Source organism: Macaca mulatta, chromosome 10 (genome assembly GCF_049350105.2).
Source record: "Macaca mulatta isolate MMU2019108-1 chromosome 10, T2T-MMU8v2.0, whole genome shotgun sequence".
Classification (NCBI taxonomy): domain Eukaryota; kingdom Metazoa; phylum Chordata; class Mammalia; order Primates; family Cercopithecidae; genus Macaca; species Macaca mulatta.
This window is the reverse complement of record NC_133415.1, coordinates 93,513,915-93,522,532: the sequence shown is the minus strand read 5'-3', so window position 1 is coordinate 93,522,532 and position 8,618 is coordinate 93,513,915. Positions and strand designations below refer to the sequence as shown.

The window sequence follows — 8,618 nt, the reverse complement described above, 5'->3', positions numbered from 1 at the left end:
TGGTTTGCCCAGGGCCACATGCTGTGTTCCAGCTGCCAAAATGCTAATGCAACCCCCGACTGCATGAATAGAAGAAAGTGTCCTGAGCAGGGGATGAGACACGTTGTGTTCTGCACTGCCCAGATCACCCTCAGGGGTGGCTCTCATTTAATTCAGAGGTACTGGAGACCTTCCAGTGGAGGGAAAGAGTGAGACCTTGGAGACATAGGACCTCACAGTCATGTTCTGTGAGGGAACACGCGCCTGATGTGGGAGAGAGAAAGCTGACATCAGGACCACTCCTTCATATTTCCAAGAGGCTGCTGTGGGGCAAAGAGAGCTCCATGTTTCCTGTGAGCATGGTCCTGTGTTAGCCATTTAGAGCTGTTTGAAAATCTATCTGGTTCCCTTGTGATGTAGTAAGCCTCCTGTCACTAGAGGTGTTCAAACAGGTTAGAAGTGCCATTGAAGGCAGGCCTGTAGTGGATGGGCTGCTGGACATGTGTAACGCCTCTAGCACAATGCCTGGCATAGGGTAGGTGCGTGCATCAGGGAACCCTTAAGGTTTAGGAGTAAACCTGGCTTCTCTTAAAAATCATTTTTTTTTTTTTTTTTTTTTTACATCCAGGCAGCTCCTTATATACTTAGGAGGTAAGAATCATTTTAATGATGACCAAACATATTACATACACAATTTCATTAGAATTTTGTAACAATGCTATTAATTGTGCCTACCTTATGGGGTTATTATAGTTGAGGAAACTATAGCACAGAGAGATTGAGCAACTTGCCCAAGGCCACACAGTAATTGGCAGATCTGGGATTTGAATCCAGGCCTCTGGCTTTCCCTACGGTTGTCCTTGCCCATGGATCTTCCAGGGGCAAGTTTGACCCTCGAAGTCTCTGGCCAACGTTTATGATAATGGAAGGTGTTCCAAGTTTCTTCTCATGGCTCTGCCTCTGGGATCTTTGGATTTACTAGCTGGAAAAGTGAGGACACGTGATAGAATCCCTCAACCAGTGGTTGGCTGGTGGACCCACCCCAAGCAGGACATAATTTTGATTCACCCAATGTGCCTATGTAGGGAATGCAGCCATAAACAAAATGGAAGAGATGCCTGTCTGCCTGAAGCTTATTTTCTTGTTGAAGAGACAGCAGGGAAGAGGCAACTGCAGTGTGGGCTGGTGGGGCTGTGAGTAGAGCAGATATCAGGGCCCCACTTATCTCCCTTTGGACCTCACTGTTGTAGTCCTGACTTACCCTTGACCACTTAGTCCCTGCCCAGGGCCTTTCTCTCCCTGCCCAAGTCCACTGTGCCTACACTTAAGGCAAGCTGGAAAATTGACGTCCATCGGGAATAGCTCCAACCAATGATTGATGGGACTGGTGGATTAATGCCATGGCTCCTTCCCTCTAGGCTGAGGTAACTCGGAGCTGTGTGTTCTACACTGAACTCTTAGCTGAAGTTGCCCATGGTGGGAACTTGCCTGATAATATCCTTTATTGGCTGCCTTCCTGTCCCTGCCTCATTTCTCATTTCCCTGCCAGCAGATGCTGCGATCGCCTTCTACATACACTACCTTCAATCTTCATTGTAGACTTGGCTTCTGGAGGGACCCAAATGACCGTGGCATAGGACAAAACTCAGGGGCTCTGTGAGCCTAGAAGAGGAGGCGCTGAGCCCGGCCAGGACAGAGGTCCACAGATGATCCCCGAAGGAAAAGAAGTCTAAATGGAGACCTCAAGGGTGAGTGGGAGTTAGTCGGCTAAAACGTGGTGAGCAGAGAGGGAAGAGGGACAAGTGTTCCAGCAGGGGGACTGGCATTTGAGGAAGCTCAGAGGCAAGGAAGGGTGGTGTGTCTGTGATGGACCGTTACAGCTGGTCTGTGACAGTGGAGGGTGGGGGATTGTGAGAGATGAGGCAGACCCCAGACTTGGAGGCCACAGGGAATGATTTGTATTTTATTCTAAGAGTCCCCAGGGACAACTGAAAGATTGTTGGCAAAGAAGTGCCAGCCAGTGGGCCAGGTAAGAGGACCTGGGAGCTGGGAGGGTATCTGAGGAGGCCAGGCCCCACAGTGCCTCCTGGGTCTGCTTTCAAAGCCCCTCAGAGAGCAAGGAGAAAGAGGCCCTTCTGGGAAGATTCCTGGGTGCCTTTCAAGGAACTTCCTCTTGCTGCTAAGTCCCCCTCGCTGGAGCCCATAAAGCAGGGCACTGAAAGTAATTACAGGCTGAGAGAGGCCAGGGCAAGGACGCTGGGGACGTGCAGGGGGCAGGGAGGCAGACAGGAGCCGTCATGCTGGCCTGGCTGCCAGGGAGGGAGTGTGCAGACACCAAAGCCCCCATAAAGTCGCCCAGAGTAGGCCCTTTTACAGGCATTCTGGGCTGGGGCATGACATCACCGGGAGCCAATCAGAGGCTCCCCCAAGCCCCTTTTTCTTCTCTGGGGCCTGTTTCTGTGGTTATTGAGGTACATTCTTGGTGAAGGGGGTGTTTTCTTTTGGAATGCTTGAACCCAATAGGTTTTGCAGCCGCTGGCTCGGCCAGTCCTCCTTCAGGCAAAGTCAGCTAACCGTATGTTCCCTTTCAAGACAGAAGGGCCTCCCAGGCAGCCTGAATGGGCTGCTGGGAGTTCCCTTCAAGCCACAGCTTCAAACTTCTTTTAGTGAATCAACTTCTTTTAAACTACATCCATTTGAGAAAAATAATCAACATGAATTGAGAAACACAACAACAAACAGGCTATGGAGTAGAGTCGTGGATTTGAATCCTGGCTCCTCTCCTTACCACCTGTGTTATTCCTGGACAAGCCTCAGTTTTCCCATCTGTAAAATGGGGATGATACAATCCACTTTGCAGGGTTGTTGAGCACTGATTTTTTTTTTTGATGGAGTTTTGTTCTTGTTGCCCAGGCTGGAGGTGCAATGGCACAATCTTGGCTCACCGCAACCTCCACCTCCCAGGTTCAAGCGATTCTCCTGCTTCAGTCTCCCGAGTAGCTGAGATTACAGGCATGCACCACCACGCCTGGCTAATTCTTGTATTTTTAGTAGAGATGGGGTTTCACCATGTTGGCCAGGCTGGTCTCGAACTCCTGACCTCAGGTGATCTGCCTGCCTCGGCCTCCCAAAGTGCTGGGATTACACGCGTGAGCCACCGTGCCTGGCCCATGAGGACCAAATTTAATAGATGGGTATGAAGTGGTCAACTACCATCAGCCATTGTTTTGACAAATCCATTCTTCCTCACAGCACTGGACTTAAAGACTTAAAAAGGCTTGCCAGGCCTGTCTATTTCCCACACTATATTTATGGGTGAAGGATCTTAAGGAACATGGAAACGAGGCCCAGACAGGCTGAGGGTCTTGTGAAAGCTGCTGTGTCTAATTAGGCACTGTTTGTAGTTCTTTTGTGAAGCATGATCATTTGTTAGCTCCAGTTAAAAGAAATTATAAAACCATATAGAACCCAACTGAAAGTTTAGAAAACAAGGGCAAAAACCTTCTCCATAAGGCTACCAGCCTGCCATTGCAAGTACAGTGACTTATATGTTAATATGTAGTTTGTACATGCTGGTCTTGATAATAAACTTGAAAGGTGAATACAGTATACACGTGCCTTTGCTTACTCCACCAATAGTACAGATTATCATGTTAATGACTCCCTATTATTTCATCAAATTGATGCTGAGTATTGTTGAATTTTACTTTCAATTTCCCCCTATTTGAAATAATGCTTCAATGAACTCTTCTCTTTTTCCACAGAGCGCTTCTCTTTATTTGTCTAATTTCCTTAGGATAAATTCCCAGAAGGAGAATCAGTGGGTCTCAGGGTAAGAACATTTTTGTGGTTTGTGATACATATTTTCCAATTTACTTTCCATAAAGGATGTTCTGATTTACATTGCCTCCAGCAAAGTTTGTCCGTTTAGCCACTTCAAGGAAACCTCACCGGCATTAGGTATTATTGTTTATTATTTTGTTTGCTGCTAGATAGACAGTTATTCCTTATTCTTCTAAAATAAAATAAAATGATTGATTTGTGGATTCAAAGATGTATATATATAGTATATGTATCACTAGATTCATATTCTCTCTTTAACGTTATTTGATATTTGGGGAGGTATTGAGTCAGGTGAGTCTTTTGCTACAAAATGCAAGAATGCCATTCTTGTGTGCTTGTGAAAGGCAAGTATATTCTCTTCCATGCCAGACAGTGATAATTGTAATAAATTGGGGCTGCCGCCAAAGTCGAAATAAACAAACTGTCACAGCAGACAATGGAAGCTCAATCCTGACCCTGATGAATGAAGTTGCTAATGTGACTTCCTGGAGTGGCTGTCAGCCAACGGCCTCCCCTGTGACTTACATTAGGTCCTAGTGACAGTGGTAAGTGATGTGAGGAGGTAAAAAAGGTGCTTATGGGGCTGAGGAGGGGGTGCTATTTGGGGTGAGTGCGCAGTCTGGTTTCCACAGCCAGCAGAAAACGACTGATCTGGAAGAACTTCACAGAGAAAGTTTGCAGGGTGTTCATGAAAAGATAGAAACTGAGAGTATTTGAGGTAGGGGCATGTGGTGGTGAGGTTAGCCATTTCAAACAGAGGCTCATAACCCAGCCCAGAACTGAGCACCTCTGTTGGGTCTGGCAGAGTGTCATGAACAGCCAGATGCAGGTTCCGATCTTGGGGCTGCCACTGAGACTTGTGGAAGATGTCACTGTGGATTGAGGGACAACTGAGAACTCGGTAACACGTCCTGCCCCATTTGCTTCTCCTGGTTCCAAGGCTGAGCCTGAGTCCAGCTGGCTCCAGGCTTCTCAGATTTCTGTCCTCAGAACTCCAACACTTGTCTGTACACTGGATGGGTAGCGAGTAAAATCTGCCTGTGTCCACCCCTCTTGTGTCACTGAAGACATGCTGATTCTCTTATTAGAGTGGAAGCTTGCTCAGACTTAAAAGGTGAAGCCTCAATGCTCATTCATCCTTGCAGCACCAGTGCTAACTCCCTTTTCTTCCAGGAAGCTTTCCTTGATCTCACCAGTTAGCTAATGACCACCTCCTTTGCCCTCCTCTGTGGAAGCTTTTATGGCTGTTCTTATTGCATCAGGATCGTAATTGATCTTCATTCCCAGACGCCGGACTCTGCAGCCACATCTGTGTTTCCCTTACTTCTTGCTCCTGTAAGATAACCTCATTCCTAGCTGTAGCCTTGGCCCTTTGCAGGCTGTCAAGGAATGGTAAGCTAATGAATGAGTGATAACATAAGCCCTCCACCATTTATAGAGCACACTTACCACACGTGATCTTATTTGGTAAACCTCATTATAAAGGTGGAGAGGCTGGATATTGTTATACCCATTTTACAGAAGGGATCAATGATACCAGCTGGCCCTCACTGAGAGTCTCAATGCAGCAGGCTCGGGGCTCAGCACTTTACAAGCATTGTCCCATGTCATCTCCCCAACAACCAAGGAGGTAGGTACCATCATCATCCTCATTCCGCTAAGAGGGGACTGAGACTTGCTGAAGATAAGTCACTTGCTGGGGCTGAATTTCTAGGAAGGGACAGATCTGGAATCTGACCCCGGTTCTGTGTGTTGCCAAAGTTTCCACTCTGCTGCGCTGCCCCTCGTGACGATATCACCTCCACTGTCTCCACCTCTGGCCCTTGAGTTCTTAGAAACAGTGTCTTATTTGTCCGTTCACTTCCAGTGCCAGGTACGAGGCTGGGCATAGGTAGGCATCCATAAATGCTGATGAAATGGAAGGATAGATGAATGGATGAATGGATAGTTGGTGTCTGCTTCAGCTCTGTTGCAAGTGGAGGGAGTTTCTGCTTTCATGCAGTGCAGTCAGGGGATGGGAACTGGGATTAACTTGGGGCTGATCTTGTACCTGAGTTGTTCTGGTCATAAAACATGAGGGTGTGTCTTCCTGGGGACATGGTGAGCCATGTACCTGCTTTCCAATGCATCAGATATGTCTTGCCAATCTCTGACGGCAAAATGAAATGTCCTGGGAGAACAAACAGCTGCCTCCCTCCTGTGCCAGGAGAGCAGGATCATTTTGCTCTGTCTACACACGCATTCCTGTCTTCTCCCTGCTGATGGCCTTGGGAGATAATGTGTTCCATGTGTGTCCCTGAGCGTTGTGACAGCTGTCGTGAATTTAGTGGGAGCTGCAATGGCCCGTGTGTCTGGGTGAAGTGGGTTCCATGTCTTTCCAGGTTGCAGACTCTTGAGGGAAGCAGGATCCCATATCCCAGGGCTGTAATGTCAGACAGGGCCTGCCAGGGTCAGTCTTTGCCTCTCTACCTAGCTCTGGGCAGAGCCTGAATGGCTGGTCAGCAGACTCCAGCCATGGAAGGTAGAGCTGGAATTAGTCCTTCTGCTCTAAGAACGGAGTGTGGGGCCTACCTGGCTGGACATGGAGCTTACTTTTTGATGTGCACCCAAGGTTCCAGTGCAAAACACAGGGCGCCGGTTTTCACATGTATCTTATCTGGTTTCCCCATCAGAGCACTCAGCTTTGTTGATGAGACCGTGGATTCCAAGATAGGCAATGATAGAAATGAGCAGAACTGACATTTATTGTGCATTTGCTCCCTGTCAAGCATTTTACACGGAATTTCTCTTCTAAGCTGTTGATATCTCAAAGTGCTTAACAGCATGGATATCAGAGTTAGCAGGACTTGGGTTTAGATTATGACTTTTCTGCTCTGAGCTGTGTGACCCTGGGCAAGTCACCTATCTGAGTGCCTGTCTCCTCACCCTGAAGCATGTTCTGACTAGTGACAGCCCTCGTACCTCGCAGGTTGACAGAGAGCCTGCATGTGTGTGTTTCTTTCAGGACAGTACAGTGTTGGTGGGCAGGCATCATCATTCCACGAGGCCTGCCGCTCTGCTGTTCCCTGAGATCTCTGCTCTCCTAACCGTGAGCCCAGGCTCCTTCCTGGCCAGGGTTCTGACCTTCCTTGCCCTGTCGCCGTCAGCTCCCTCTTGCTGCAGCCTCTGGCCTGGGAGTCCTTTCTGCATTCTCTCCTCACTTGTGTCTTGGATGAGGGCTTCCTTCTTTGGTGCTGATGAGGACTCTGCCTGGGAGGGCTTCCCTCTGCTGCCTGCTCCATTCCCTGCCTGCTCCGTTCCCCTCCTGCTCCCTTCCTGTGTGCTGTCTCCTTCATGAGACTCTGGGTGTGTGAAGGGGTGAGAAATTCGTGTGAGTGTCTGTGATTGTGAGGGTTGTACCCACGGCTGATATCTGGCTGTTTGTGCATGTGTATGTATGAGTCTGTGCCGGCATGGGGAGGAGCACGGATATCCACGGTAGTGAATGTGCAGGTGTGACATGCTGTGTGCCCATGAGTGAGACCAGGGATACAGGACTCTCACTTGTGGCATTAAGCCCATGTGTGTACAGCCTGCAGGCGTGTGATGTCGGAATGTGCCAGTGAGGGGCTGTGTGTGAGATACACACATGTGCATATACACACAAGCACTGTGTGAGGAAGTGTGTAGGACGGTGAGCAAGGACATCAGCCTGTCAGGGCCCCACTCTGCGCTGCTGGGGGCTCATTCTCAGCTCTTTACGAAGTGCAGGGCAGGGGCAAGACCCTCCCTGGTGGGCCAAACCTGCCTGCTCTCTCTCTGTCCCACGTAGGCTGGACTAGAGACAGTTCTGGGATTCGCTGAGGGTGAGGCAGGCCCAGGGCCTGGGAGAGGTGGTAAGAGGAGGAGGCCTGGCCTAGGGCAGGTGGATGAAGTAAAGTAGAGACCCCTTCAACATAGCCTCTGGAGCCCCAGAGGGGACCGGAGCCTGCCTGGTCACACTTAGGTCTGAATTCAGCTCTCACATTCCCAGCCAGGCTCTCTCCAATTCTCTGTGCTGCTTCCCCAAACTGGGGTAGGAATCACAAAGGAGGTGACAAAGACTTTCTTCCCCAGCTGTATTCAGAAGACCCGGGAGATCTCTCATCCTTATCACCAGTATCCTAATGAAGCTTCAAGAAAAATGTTTGTTGAATGAATTAATGAAATGAGAGAGAATGCTTATGGTTGCTGGGGGAAGGAGAGACTATTTGAAACAAGCTCATCCTACAACATGTGGGACAGGGCATGTGGTCGTGCAGGGCGGAGTGTGCGTGCATGTGTGTGTGTGTGTAGATATGGGAGTGTGGAGGAAAGAATCAGGTAACCACTCCCTGGCTGCTCCTAGAGCTGAAGTTTCCCAGGCGGGATTACGATCTCAATGTTTCACCTTCCGGCTACTAGGAGGATGGGATGGGGGCTTTGGGGGGCTGAATGTCAGTCTGGGGTTCTGATCTTCCTGGGAGGGGGCACAAGTCCTCAGCGGAGGATTTGTACCAGCCGCTAAGCAGATAATTGCTTGTCAGATTGATTGAAGGCTTTTCAAAATGTCTTTTCCTTGGAACACCCTCCCATCCCCCCCGAGGAGTGGATTATTTGAGTTGGAACTCTTCCCCCTCAGTTTTTTTCCCCTCCTTTCTCAAAGTAGTAATTACTGCCGAGTAGCCCTCCGTGGCGTTTCCTGTCATTTGGAGGCTGAAGCCAGCGGCTGTTTCCTCTGCTGGGTGAAGGACAAGCAGGCCAGTTAGGGAAATACCCCACCCCCTAGCCTGGCCCTG

At 49.2% G+C, this 8,618-nt stretch overlaps 1 long non-coding RNA gene across 1 annotated transcript in view; it reads left to right on the top strand.

Moving 5' to 3' along the window:
* The first annotated feature begins 1,531 nt into the window (after positions 1 to 1,531).
* Positions 1,532 to 8,618, top strand: part of LOC114670478 (uncharacterized) — a 31,585-nt gene continuing 24,498 nt past the window's right edge. Inside the window, exons 1-2 of the long non-coding RNA XR_003720126.2 lie at positions 1,532 to 1,727; positions 3,744 to 3,811. This is a non-coding gene — a long non-coding RNA (uncharacterized LOC114670478). The remainder of the gene's footprint in view (positions 1,728 to 3,743; positions 3,812 to 8,618) is intronic.